Source organism: Giraffa tippelskirchi, chromosome 10, assembly GCF_054371585.1.
Source record: "Giraffa tippelskirchi isolate mGirTip1 chromosome 10, T2T-mGirTip1v1.2.pri, whole genome shotgun sequence".
In the NCBI taxonomy this organism is placed as follows: Eukaryota; Metazoa; Chordata; class Mammalia; order Artiodactyla; family Giraffidae; genus Giraffa; species Giraffa tippelskirchi.
Window position 1 is genome coordinate 39,551,225 of NC_137284.1, and position 13,920 is coordinate 39,565,144.

At 40.0% G+C, this 13,920-nt stretch overlaps 1 long non-coding RNA gene across 1 annotated transcript in view; it reads right to left on the reverse strand.

Annotated features, from left to right (window-relative positions):
* Positions 1–2,702: 2,702 nt before the first annotated feature.
* The window catches only part of LOC145523307 (uncharacterized), a 119,485-nt gene continuing 108,267 nt past the window's right edge, over positions 2,703–13,920 (reverse strand). The window contains exon 3 of the long non-coding RNA XR_014066480.1: positions 2,703–3,112. This is a non-coding gene — a long non-coding RNA (uncharacterized LOC145523307). The remainder of the gene's footprint in view (positions 3,113–13,920) is intronic.

Consider the following 13,920-nt stretch of genomic DNA (forward strand, 5'->3'; position numbering starts at 1 on the left):
TAAAGAATTCACCTGCCAGTGAAGGAGATGCAGATTTGATCCCTGGGTTGGGAAGATCCTCTGGAAAAGGAAATACCAACTTACTCCAACAGTGTTCTTGCCATGGAAATCCCATGGACAGAGGAGCCTTGGACACCACTGAGTGACTAAATAACAATTAATGATATGGGCTTGACCTTCTTTAGGAAAATATTCAGTCTGTTACTGGGATTTCCTTCCTGGGTTTATTTTTTCACTTTTTCACCTCTTTCTAGTGGATGATCTAAACTCTGGAGTGGTGAGAGGCAGTGAGTAGAGGCATTGTCCTGGTATTGGGTAGAGACATTTGGTCCACTTCTGTCCTGTGTGGGTGTTCAACACCTTTTATACTTTCAACACTGGTGTTTGACTGTATGTTTGCATACAGGGGTCTGCTGAGGTCCTCCTGGTTTTACCATGGCAACTGGTCAACAGGCCCACATCCTCTAGTCTGCCTAATTTCAGTCTTTGTATTGCTCTCCTGGGACACAGAAAACCTTTCTCTACGACTCTGTGAGGGCTTGAATTCTGCTGACGCTTTAGGTCCATTTGTCAGGTTTGGCCACTCACACTATTCTGCTCTTCCATACTTACCTGGACCAAGCAAACAGCTTCTCTACAGGGCTTTCTGCCTGGAAAATGAGACAAACATCCTCTCAAAAGGTGTCCTCCAGACTTTATCTGGGGATTCTATCATTTCCCTTTGAGAGGATTTGCTCTAGGGTTAGGGGCTAGAGACAGCGAACTCTCTGCCCACAATCTGTAAATCATTTATTATTTTTCTCTATTTTCTCTATACATGAACAAGAAGTGCTTCCCCAATGAAGAAATTATTTTATCTCCTCATCTTGTATAAAGAAAACTTGTCTTACAATCTTTGTGATTTTTCTCAAATTTATTTAGTTTCAACTTTTTACTTTGAGTTTAAATTCAAAAAGTCTTTTGTCTCTTAAAGATCTCAGCCTTCAATGAAAACCTTTGGTTTCAAGGTTGTTCTCTTCTCCGTGAGTTTTAAGAGCCTTTTTGGAATTCAGTGTCAACATTCTGACTCCATGCTCTAAGCCGTATACGCCCTCCCTTAGAAGGGCAGTAAATAGAGTACCTTTTACTCTCTGAGTACTTTCTACTTAAACAGTGGCAAAAGGATAGTGCAAAAAAGCAGTAGTGCATCTGGAGTGTGAAAAAATCTGTTTAGCCACATTCAAAATTCTTTCTTTTTTCTCCCTTTCTCCCTTGCTTCCATCTCTCTTTGCTTTCTCCCTTTCTTCCTTCCATCCATCAACCATCTGTTTATATATATACACACGTATACATGTATATACACAGGTACACAGAAATTTTGGAAAACCCCAAGTAAAGAGAAAAATCTTAAAACTGGCCACATTACCTTTGAAGGGGCAATTAAACTGACAGCTAACTTCTCCAATGTAGAAAGCAGGGGAATTATATCTTTACCACACTGAAGCAAAGTAACTGAGTCTAGAAAATTGTTCCCAGTGCAAATACCCCTCATGAATATAGGCAAAATAAATACATTGTAAGATAACAAAGCTACGAAATACAAGAGATTTCACCTTCAATAGATCCACTATATTAGAATTTCTAAACATGTAGCAGAAGAATAGTGTAGAAACATTATACCAAGAGAAAGCACAGAAATATAGGAAGGAAAAAGATCAAATGAAATAAGAATGGTGGGTAAATTTAAATGAAAAATGACATTAAAATAACATATGAAACTTTGTAGAATATATATATACATGCGTACATATATAAAGCATTAATCTATACTATATTCTATTACATGTATAATTAATGACAATAATAATGATATATTATCCATCAAGTGGAATGATAAAGTGTTGAAAGCTCTGCGTTTTTTTGTGGTGGAAATATGTCAATTAATAATAGCCTTTAATAAATTGAAGATGTATGCTAAAGAGTAATCATAAAAAGCATAGATATGGAGCATATAACCCCTAAACTGGTAGAGGGGAAAGTGAAAGTGAAATGAAAGTGAAAGTTGCTCAGTCCTGTCAACTCTCTGTGATCCCAGGGGCTGTACTCCAGTCTGAATTCTCCAGGCCAGAACACTGGAGTGGGTAGCCTTTCCCTTCTCCAGGGGATCTTCCTGACCCAGGAATCAAACCAGGGTCTCCTGCATTGCAGGTGTATTCTTTACCAGCTGAGCCACAAGGGAAATCCAAGAATACCGGAGTGGGTAGTCTATCCTTTCTCCAGGGGATCTTCCCGACCCAGAAACTGAACTGGGCTCTCCTGCATTGCAGGCGAATTCTTTACCAACTGAGCAATCAGGGAAGCCCTGGTAGAGGAGAAGGAACTGGAATTGCCAAAGGTAATCAGTTCCATAGAAGGCAAAATGAAAGAGACAAAGGAGCCTAAATTTGGCATGAAAAACAGTAAGCACACAATAAGATTTATGTGGATTTAAACCCATGTCTGAGTAACTTCCCAGGCACCTGTGGTAAAGAACCTGCCTGCCAATGCAAGAGATGCAAATTCGATCCCTAGTTTGGGAAGATCCCCTGGAGAAGGGAATGGCTACCCATTCCAATATTTTTGCCTGGAGAATCCCATGGACAGAGGAGCCTGGTGGGCTACAGTTCATTGGGTCGCAAAGAGTTGGCCACGATTGAAGAGACTTAGTATGAATGCACAACGAATACATGAGTAATTTCATTTACTATAACTGGAGTAAATGATCTAACTTAAAGAAAAATAGTTCTAAATTGGATAAAACTCAGTTATATGAGTTCACAAGAGCCACATCTACAACATCAGGATACAGATGTTTTGAAAGTGAGAGGGTTATAAAAGAGTTACCAAGAAATCCTAACAAAAGATGGCACAACTACTGTTTTGCTCAGCCTGTAAAAGAATCTTCACACTTAAGCCTGGATTTAAAAATAGACCATCCAATGTGGGAGACACTCAGCCAATCTTGGTCTGGGGCCAGGGCTGCAGCCTTGGTTCTGTTGAGCTCTGCTCCAGCAGCGGCAGGCAAGTCATGGCTTCAGAGGCCTGATTATCAGCACTCCATGCAGCTCAATGAAGCACTGATGTGAACTTGGACCTATTGATAAAAAGACATACATTCAAGTGGAAAAAAGACAGGAAATCTTCCTCAACCTGGGTAATCTTTCCATTTTCAGAAGCCCAATGACTGTATTTTTGTTTTTAAAAGAATTCTCAGAGGGATAGACATTGCCTACAGGGCAAACTCTGAAGAAAGTATTACGAAGGTAAATGGTCTATTTCCAAAGCTATTTTTATTGCTTTTTTCTGTCCTTTTGTCCTTCATTTCTTGCTATCTGTTTAATAATCTGGACACTAAATCCTGAAAGTAAAATAACTTTGATGATAATGTTGTTTCCTTTTCTCAAGCGTTTTTTATTCTTTATAAACTAGAAAAGATAAGCTTATCCAATTTCCATATATTTTATCTCTTCTGTATTTAAAAGTAATAAAAATAAGTCAGATGTTAATTGAAATTGTGTGTATAACATACTATTTTAAACTGTATGCCTTTCAATTCCTCGCCAGTTTCTGTCACTTCTCAGACATGTAAAAAGAGTAGAAGAAAATTTATTTTTCCATTAATACATCAAAGTTTCTGAAAAATTTAGATTGCCTATTATCCTATAGACACAGAGGGGATTTAAGTTTCAAATAGAGCTTTGATTTTAAGTTAGGTAGTAATTATAAAGCTGGAGGAAATCTAGTCTTAGCTATGCCTTTGTTATAAGTAATTCTGTAACCCAGTGGTTATATTCTTTCCACTGTAAGGGCAAAGTTCTATTAGCACAGATGGAGATAGTAAGTACAATCTACTCATCAATCTTTCTTTCTGAAATGCAAATAGCATCATACAGCCACTGTTTAAATTTTTCAGTGATACAATGCTGCACAGAGAAAAAAAGGACCAAATTCAGTGATTGGGCATTTCTTATCTCTTCATGCATATTTTCTGCCTCTATTCTCAGAAACTTTGTGGGCTATACTGTTTTGAAGGGTGGACCCTCTTTTGGGAATGCTTACTCCATTTACCATTTTCTTTGCTGTAGAATCTTTTAGGGGCTGCTACTCTCATCTCTGAAAATTTCTTTTTCCTATTCTCTGGCTTCACATATATAATTGTTCCCTCATTTTGATTGCCTTAATCAAGCCTTTATTATACCATATTTTACCATGCTTTTTAAATTTCAGGGAAAAGGAAAAGACAACAGGGATTGTACTTATTTGTTTTAAAAATTCTAACAACACCTTCTCTAAATGAGCATTATTCCTATTATATAGATTAAGTACCTAATATTTATAAAATGTAAGAAATTTACTAGAGGTCTTTCATGTGTATTTACAGATATTTGAGGGAGAAGGAAATGGCAACCCAGTCAAGTATTCTTGCCTGGAGAATCCCATGGACAGAGGAGCTTTGTGGGGGCCACAGTCCATGGGGTCACAAAGAGTTGGACACGACTGAGCAACTAACACACACACATGGACGTCTGGGAGACATTGAAATATACACAATTTCAAATAGTACCTTTTCAGGTGGCAATTACAAGTGAGCCACCTGAGTTTCCTTTATTTATTTCTGTTACAAAATATTTATATTTTGTATCCTCTTAGAAATTCAGATCAACCTAACTCTAATGCTTTGCCACAGATCAAACTAGGAACCTTGAAGTTGTTAGAGAACTTCTAATTGGTTAGGATGCTATTCACTATAAAGCAGAGAAGAATTCAGTATTCAGGAATTAAGATTTCAACTTGACCACCACTGAAGTTGGGCAAATAACTTCCTCTTCTTATTTGTAAAATGAAGTAGGTCACTCAATTTTAAAAAAAATCCGTTTTTGCTCAATACACAAGACTTCCCTGTTATCCATGGGAAAGTCCTGATTTGCCATTAGGGTGACCTCATGCCCCATCCACAATGATGAAATCACCTCCAAGGGTACTTCCTGTGTGTTCAGCACTGATCTGAGTTTATTTTGTTCCATTTAATCTGCTCTGCAAATATATGAAAATTCAGGTTAAGAAAAGAGTAAACACACTTTCAATTCCTAAGACTGAATGCATTTAGTTGCATGTTTTTCGTTGTGGAAACTGCTCTGTATATACCGATTACTAATATTCAATCAGAATATGAACAACATAAAGAGTCTTTTGGGGATTTCTTAGTAAATGGAGCAGTGTATGTTTTTCCAACCAAAAAGCATGGTCCTGACTGTACAGACATAGGCTGTGTTCTGGAGTCTTAGAAGCAGCTTTGCTGGTCTTTCAGAAGTCCCAGGCTTCTCATCAGACATCTTCCATTCATCCAACCAGCAGAACAGACCTCTCAGCTTTTGTGAAAAATGCTGAAAGACTGAATTCTCGTGTCAGCAATTTCTGGTTGCTTGGAAACAATTCTCGATTCGCTACTGTGAAAGAATTTAGGTCAGCAGTGAATTAATCCTTTACAAATTAGAGAAATATAGCCAATCATAGATTCTAAATTCTCCTGTTGAATACAAATACTGAAAAACTGATTCTCCTTTTTCCCCTCCACGGATGAGAAACAAATATAAACGCTATCTTTTAAAGAAATTCTCTGAAAATGAGCAAGATTATTTTATAGAAAAATGTCCACTTTTATGGAAAAGAGCCAGTGCTTCTTTTTTTTTTTTTTTTTTTTTGAGCCAGTGCTTCTTATCACCCACTGCCAAAACCATAGTTCTTTTTCCATCTCACATTAGTAATGTAATAGGAGCTAGAGGAAATAAAAGGGTGCTTCTGTGAGGTACCGTAATTTTAAGAAAATGCAGATGGTATTTCCTGTCCTTCAGTCCAATAAGAACAGCAAAATGACCACTTGAGAAACCTCACAGGAATTTATTTCAAATGATAAATTTTGGTAGGATATGAGGAGGAAGGTGATTCCTAAGCTCTTTTCAAAATCCACCTGGGCATTAAGGCAGCACAGTATATTGACAGAGAACTGTGCCAGTCTTAAGGCTGAAATCAAGATTAAGACTCATTCAAGGTTAAGACTCTTTTTTCTTTCTTTCCAGGAGCCAAGTAAGCAAGAGGGGGAAGTAGGGGAGAAAAATCCGATAAAGACCTCTTAGTTCATCTGCCTGGGTGATGAAAACACTTTGGGTATATGAGCACCAGCACAAACTTGCCCCCTTGGGAAGATAGTCTCCTAAAAGTTGGAATAGAGGGCGATGGTTGCCAAAGACCAATCCTCTCCACTTCCAAGACTGGGGAATTTTGTGTGGTACAGCAAGATCTAACATGTGCATTCAGGCTCATGATTCCGGAAGAAAGCTGTGCTCTGAGGAGGTCACGCTAGATTTTAACAGTTACCCCTTTTCTGTCCCTCCTAATCTAGTTCTTTCAGGTGAACTGGCTCATCTACATCTGAACAAACCCTCTGCCACAGTCAGTGCCCGCACTCCGTCTTGCGGAACCCCTTTAGCTGACTCCTGAATACATACGCTGTTCTTGCCACTCTCAGCTCTCCTGGCTCCTCAATTTCCTGGTTTTGACTGTAAGCCTTTATTCTTCTTTATAACTCCTCTGATGGAAGATAAATTTGCATTTCTTCTATTATAGTTCTCCTTCAGGATATATCTGCTGGTACCTCCATTTAGCTCTATAAATTTCACAAATAGTAGCAATAGCCCTGTGCCCCACCTGGGGACCTGTGAGAGCCTTGTCATGGATTCTCTGTGGTCTGATTGTTTCCAACAGAAGTGATACCATGCAGGGCCCGGTGGGGCTCCTGGGCACAAGGCTGTTCTGTGTCCCCCATTTCACTGATTATAGGAGACAGTCTTTATTCAGCCTCCATGACCTTCGCTGAGTTTCAGTGGGCAGATTCAATCTGTTGTTAATTAGGGAAGGGAGGGGATACGAGACCAGGGGGAAACAGCAATCAAGAGCAGCCTTGGGACAAGGTCCTGTTTCCTCATCAACAGATACATACAACTAATGGTGTTGTTTAATTGCTCTGCTGCTGCTGCTGCTAAATTGCTTCAGTCGTGTCCGACTCTGTGCGACCCCATAGACGGCAGCCCACCAGGCTCCCCCGTCCCTGGGATTCTCCAGGCAAGAACACTGGAGTGGGTTGCCATTTCCTTCTCCAAGGCATGAAAGTGAAAAGTGAAAGTGAAGTCGCTCAGTCGTGTCCGACTCTTAGCCACCCCATGGACTGCAGTCTACCAGGCTCCTCAGTCCATGGGATTTGCCAGGCAAGAGTACTGGAGTGGGTTGCCATTGCCTTCTCCAGCTCAGTGGTGTCCAATTCTTTGCGACCCCATGCACTGCAGCAGGTCAGGCTTCCCTGTCCTTCACCATCTCCCAGAGTTTGCTCAGACTCATGTCCACTGAGTTGATGATGCCATCCAACCATCTCATCACACAACAGTATTTTTGAGTTATTCTGCAGATACTGAAACCACTTCCAGGTGGGAGAAGGTAGTGATTAACGATGGTATGCTGCCCACAGGCATGCAGACCCCAGACCAGCTGGACCTGAAGATTGATGATGCTTACTCCTATGGACCTCACTACTAACCCACCAAAAGAACATCCATGAGCTGACCACGCCCTCTTTGATCAATTACAATAAAACTTCCTACTATTTTACCCAAAATGGGACACATGGTTTCGAGGGCACCAGCCCACGGTGGCTCCCTATGCCTGGCAAAGCAATAAAGCTCCTCTTTCCTACTTCACCCAAAGCTCTTTGAGATTCAACTAGGCACCAGTGTACAGAGAAGCTGAGCTTTCAGCATCTCAGGGAGAGGGGGCAAGAGGATTCTTCCCAGAATCCTCTGGGAGAACGTGGTGTCAGATGTGGCTCATACAGCGTTAACCACATCAATCCCCTTACAGCTGTCTTCTCAACCAGCGCGTATACACCCAGTCACTTGATCATCTCCAACTCTTTGTGACCCCATGGGTTATAGCTCACTGGGTTCCCCAGTCTATGGAATCTTTCAGGCAAAAAAAACTGGAGCAGGTTGCCATTTCCTCCTCCAGGGGAATCTTCCTGACCCAGGGACTGAACCTATGTCTCCTGGGTCTCCTGCACTGCAAGTGGATTCTTTGCCACTGAGCCACCTAGGAAGCCCCTTCTCAGTAAGGTTGACAACAATTAACAAAAAATGTGGCAATTTTAGTGAGCACTTATGAATACAAGGTTAGATATTTTATATGCATTAGTTCATTCAACCTTAAGTCCACTGTACACATGAAAAATCAGTCTTGCCAAAGATTATACAGTTTATAAGTAACAAGGGAGCCAATACCTTAAAAAATTTGGCCTATATGATTCTATTCATGGATTTTCACTATCTTAGGAGCCTTATCAAAAAGAGAATGCCCTCTCTCCTCTGTTCTTATGCCTCTTGCTCTGGCTTGGCAAGCCTCATTTCTTTCCTGCAGCCTCAGACCTGGGTACTTCTCACTCCATTGATGGACACCTTGGTTTGACTGATACCTAGATCTCCTGACCTGAGGACTGACCTTCAGACACGTTTGCCTTCAAGCTCTGCAGCTCACAGGTCAGCCTTGCTCTTTCCTCACACCAAATCCTGGCTCCCAAGATCCCAGGCCCCAGGCTTTCTGGGATACTCCCACCTATTCACAAGAAGCTGAGGCAATGAGTCTGAGCTAGTCTATGAGTCTATGAGAATCAGGCATGCCCAGGAAGGCAGGATTCAGAATTGAGAGGCCCTCTGTGGACAGAAGCAGACCGGGCAGATTCGACACAGCACCTACCCTCATGCCTTCTGTTCCCTTCCTTTTTTCCAGAGGCAGAACGATGAAGCAGGGAGAGAACGAGTTTTCAAGTCAGAGAGACCTGGATCTGAACTGTGGGTCTACTACTAAAATGTATGACTTCAGGTGATTTACCTAAAGCATTTGAAATTCAAGTTTCTCATCTGTAAAAACCTATAAGAAGCTGTTTGAATTGAATAAGATAATGTATATGATGCAGTGAATGTTTCTGAAATGACACCAGCTTGAAAATGTTACTTTTGGCTTCTTCTCCCCAACAGCTGACCCATCTAATCTTGGTTCCAGTCCCTGAGCAGCAATTGGGCACTAGAATTAGCTTCTGTGTTGTCTTTCCCCCTTGTATTCATTAGCTTTTACTCACAAAGAGCAGAAACATATAGAACATTAAAGGTAAATATTAATATCTTTGCTTATTTTGGGCTTCCCTTGTGGCTCAGCTGGTAAAGAATCTGCCTGCAATGTGGGAGACCTGGGTTCGATCCCTGGGTTGGGAAGATCCCCTGGAGAAGGAAAAGGCTACCCACTCCAGTATACTAGCCCGGAGAATTCCACGGACTGTATAGTTCATGGGATCCCAAAGAGTCGGACACGACTGAGTGATTTTTGCTTATTTCACACTCTTTAAATCAATCACTGATTCTTCTCACATCCTCTTCATTTTCTAGGGCTCCTGAGTTGCATTTAGCTTTTGAGAAGCAAAGGTTGAATAATGTTTAACCTTCAGAAGATTAAAACATTGGTCTTGATATTTATGCCTAAAAAAATTATAAATCTTTCTACTTCTTTCAAGCCAGATCTAGGCTTATCATTCCTTCACCCTCTACCACTGACAGCTTTCCTGGGACCTACAACTGTTAACTATAGTGAATTTTTCAAAATTTTCATTAATGTTTCTTTCTCAGTCCAAAGACTGAAGCCTCAGCTACATCTATACTTTCTCAGAGGATCTAAATTTTTCTTGAAGTGTGATCTTATACTGTGATGCTTAATGTTATGTGTCAACTTGGATAGCCTATCAGTTCAGTTCAGTCGCTTAGTTGTGTCTGACTCTTTGCAACCCCATGAACTGAAGCATGCCAGGCCTCCCTGTCCATCACCAACTCCCTGAATCTACCCAAACCCACGTCCATTGAGTCAGTGATGTCATCCAACCATCTTATCCTCCTTTGTCTCCTTCTCCACCTGCCCTCAATCTTTCTCAGCATCAAGGTCTTTTCAAATGAGTCAGCTCTTCGCATGAGGTGGCCAAAGTATTGGAGTTTTAGCTTCAACATCAGTCCTTCCAATGAACACCCAGGATTGATCTCCTTAGGATGGACTGGTTGGATCTCCTTGCAGTCCAAGGGACTCTCAAGAGTCTTCTCCAACACCACAGTTCAAAAGCATCAATTCCTCAGCACTCCACTTTCTTTATAGTCCAACTCTCACATCCATACCTGACTACTGGAAAAACCATTCCCTTGACTAGACGGACCTTTGTTGGCAAAGTAATGTCTCTGCTTTTTAATATGCTGTCTAGGTTGGTCATTAACTTTCCTTCCAAGGAGCAAGCGTCTTTTAATTTCATGGCTGCAGTCACCATCTGCAGTGATTTTGGAGCCCAGAAAAATACAATCAGCCACTATTCCCACTGTTTCCCCATCTATTTGCCATCACTGCCCGAGTGTCCTACAGGTTTCAGTCATGACAGCCTCAGTGACCACATGGAAGAACTCCCTGAAATAAATCAATCTCTCCCTCTCTCCTTTCATACACATACATATACATGAAATATGTGCAGTGAAGTGAGAATTGTTCAGTCATGTCTGACTCTCTGCAACCCCATGGACGGTAGCTCACCAGGCTTCTCAGTCCATGGAATGCTCTAGGCAAGAATCCTGCCTACATTGTAGGCAGATTCTTTATTGTCTGAGCCACCAGGGAAGTCTATATACATATGTATATATATATATATATATATATATGTATTTCTATATATATATATGTATTTCTATTGGGTTTGTTTCTTAGGAAAACTTTACTACATAAAAGGTAAGCTGTATTCTAAATATCTAGGAAGCTTGTTAAAAATGCAGATTTGATGACTCCACCTTATCTATGAGATTAAACCTAAGAATCTATAGCTTTAAACAAGCATCACAGGTGACTCTGAGACATGGTAAAATTTAGAAACCACTACATTAGAGCAATAACAGCATGAATGTGGAGCTCCTTCCCTATATGAGTTAAGCATCAGGTTTATTATCATTTATAACATCATGCAGGCCTTTAAGAACTTTATGAGGTGGGCAATAATAATAAATCAGATGAAGATATTTGGGGTCAGTGGCCAAATAATTAACACCTTTAACCTAATTGGGATTTTTCCATCTGCTCAAATCAAGAGTTTCTACATAACTACTAGATGCAGCAGTGCTAAGAACTGCTATCAAGTTTACCAAATTGATGCTTTTTGTGGAAATCTCAAAGAACCTTGATCAAAATTTTTACCTAGTTAGAACAGAATCTACTTCAGAAAGACTCCCAAAGGAATCAAACATTCTGTTCCTCACTGTAAATAATAGTTTTCAATGTGTTCATGCACTATTCTTTACTCATGGCTATAAAAAAAAATGAAAAATCAATTTAAATAACCCTTTAGTCTTATAGATTAAGGAAAGAGACTTAGGAAAGTTTTACCCAGTTGCTCAGTTGTAGCCAACTCTTTGCGACCCCTTGGACTGTAGCTTGCCAGGCTCCTCTGTGCATGAAATTTTTCAGGCAAGAATTCTGGAGTGGGTTGCCATTTCCTAGTCCAAGGGATCTTCCCAACCCATAGATCGAATCCTTGTCTTCTGCATCTCCTGCATTGCAGGCAAATCCTTTACTTATGCGATATTGGGGAAGTTAGATGACTTTTAAAAATTATGGAGCCTGAAACATTTAAATCATTTAAGTATTCTCATTTGTTAAAAATTATTAATAAAAATGACTGTAGCTTAATTTTCTCTCTTTTGACTTTTCTAAAATAGTAGTTTCATTTTCAGTTTGAGAATGATGTTAAATTAATCTTTCTAAAGCTCAAATACATTCTATAGAATTTTGTTCCTGCACTGAATCAGATTTAACCTGAAAGTTTGCCATAGGTCACTTTCTACTGATGAAACTTAACAAACAATGTGAAACTTAAATAGAAAAGCCTTACAAGGTTGATTCAAATAATCACCAGTTAGAAAAATTAATCAAATATTAACTTTTTACAGAAAAATAGAAATCAACTTGCTTTTGGGGGCAACTCAAATGTTCTGCCTGCTTCAACTCTGGAGAAATTCCAGCAGTGTCTTCTAATGACTGTGATAATCACAGTGTTACATCTCATTCCACACAAGAAGAAACCATTATAAAATAATTGATAATTTCAAATGCTGTCAAGACAAAATGATTAACTATTAATCAAGAATCTTAGTGATTAGACAGGCTCATAGAACAAGGTGATTGCAGCATCCTTTTGGAGCTGTGGGAATTGATTCTAGAAAAATCAGTATCTCAGGATTAGTTCCAAAAGCTTCTTTTGGGCAGAGTTGGCCTTGGGTAAAATTGGGAAAGGCAACATTTTTTTCTCTAACACTAATGTCTCTCAAGGGCTTCCCTGGTGGCCCAGTGGTAAAGAATCTGCCTGACAATGCAGGAGATGCAGGTTTGATCCCTCGGTCAGGAAAATCCCCTGGAGAAGGAAGTGGCAACCCACTGCAGTATTCCTGCCTGGGAAATCCCACAGACAGAGGAGCCTGGAAGGCTACAGTCCAGGAGGTTGCAAAAGAGTCAGACATGACTGAGCGACTAAACAACAACGTCTCCAAATTTTTGTGTACATCAGAATCACTGGAGGCTTGTTAAAACAGATTTGGCTGGGCTCCATCTCTAGAATTTCTTATTCAATAATACTCAAGATAAGGCTTGATAATTTGCTTTTCTAACATGTCCCTAGCTGTGGTAATGCTGGCAGCCTGGAACCACAGTTTGAGAATTACCACCCTAGTAAGCAAGATGTCCTATAAGGAGGGGAAAAAAATTCATCTTTTAATATACAAAACTAGTATGCCATATTTTTAATCAAACAAATGTGCACAGTGATAGCAATTCACACTTACTGAACACTTAAATAGGCACTTATTAGACCCTGTGCAATATAGGTCATTTAGTTCTCTCAAGAATCCTGAGATGCATCCACCCTAATGTTCACTGCAGCACTATTTACAATAGCCAAGACATGGAAACAACTTAATTGTCCACTGACAGAGGAATGGACAAAGAATATGTGGTACATATATACAGGGAACAACACTCAGCCATTAAAAAGAACAAAATAATACCGTTTGCAGCAACATGAATGGACCTAGAGATTGTCATACTGAGTGAATTAAGTCAGACAGAGAAGGAGAAATATCATATGACATCCCTTATATGTGGAATCTAAAAAGAAATGATACAAATAAACAACTACAAAACAGAAAGAGACTCAGACTTAAGAGAAGGAACTTATGTTTGCCAGGGGGTCGGGGGGGAGAGATAGATAGGGAGTTTGGAATGGACATGTACAAACTGTTACATTTAAAATGGATAATCAACAAGAACATGGAACATGGAACACTGTTCACTGTTATGTGGCAGCCTGGATGGGAGGGGAGTTTGGGGAAGAATGGATACATGTATATGTATGGCTGAGTCCCTTCGCTGTTTCACCTGAAACTATCACAATATTGTTAATCAGCTATACCCCAATAGAAAATAACAAGTTTAAATTAAATAAAAATAAAATAAAAGAATCTTCACAGGTAAGTAATTTCATTATCTCCATTTACAGAGAGAAAACTGAAGATAAGTTGCTGTTGTTGTTTAGTCACTAAGTCATGTCTGACTCTTTGCTACCCCATGGACTGTAGCCTGCCAGGCTCCTCTGTCCATGGGATTTCCCAGGCAAGAATACTGGAGAGGGTAGCCATTTCCTCCTCCAGGGAATCTTCCCGACCCAGGGATCGAATCCATGTTTCCTGGATTGGCAGATGGATTCTTTAACACTGAGCCATCAGAGTTAAATAAATAGCC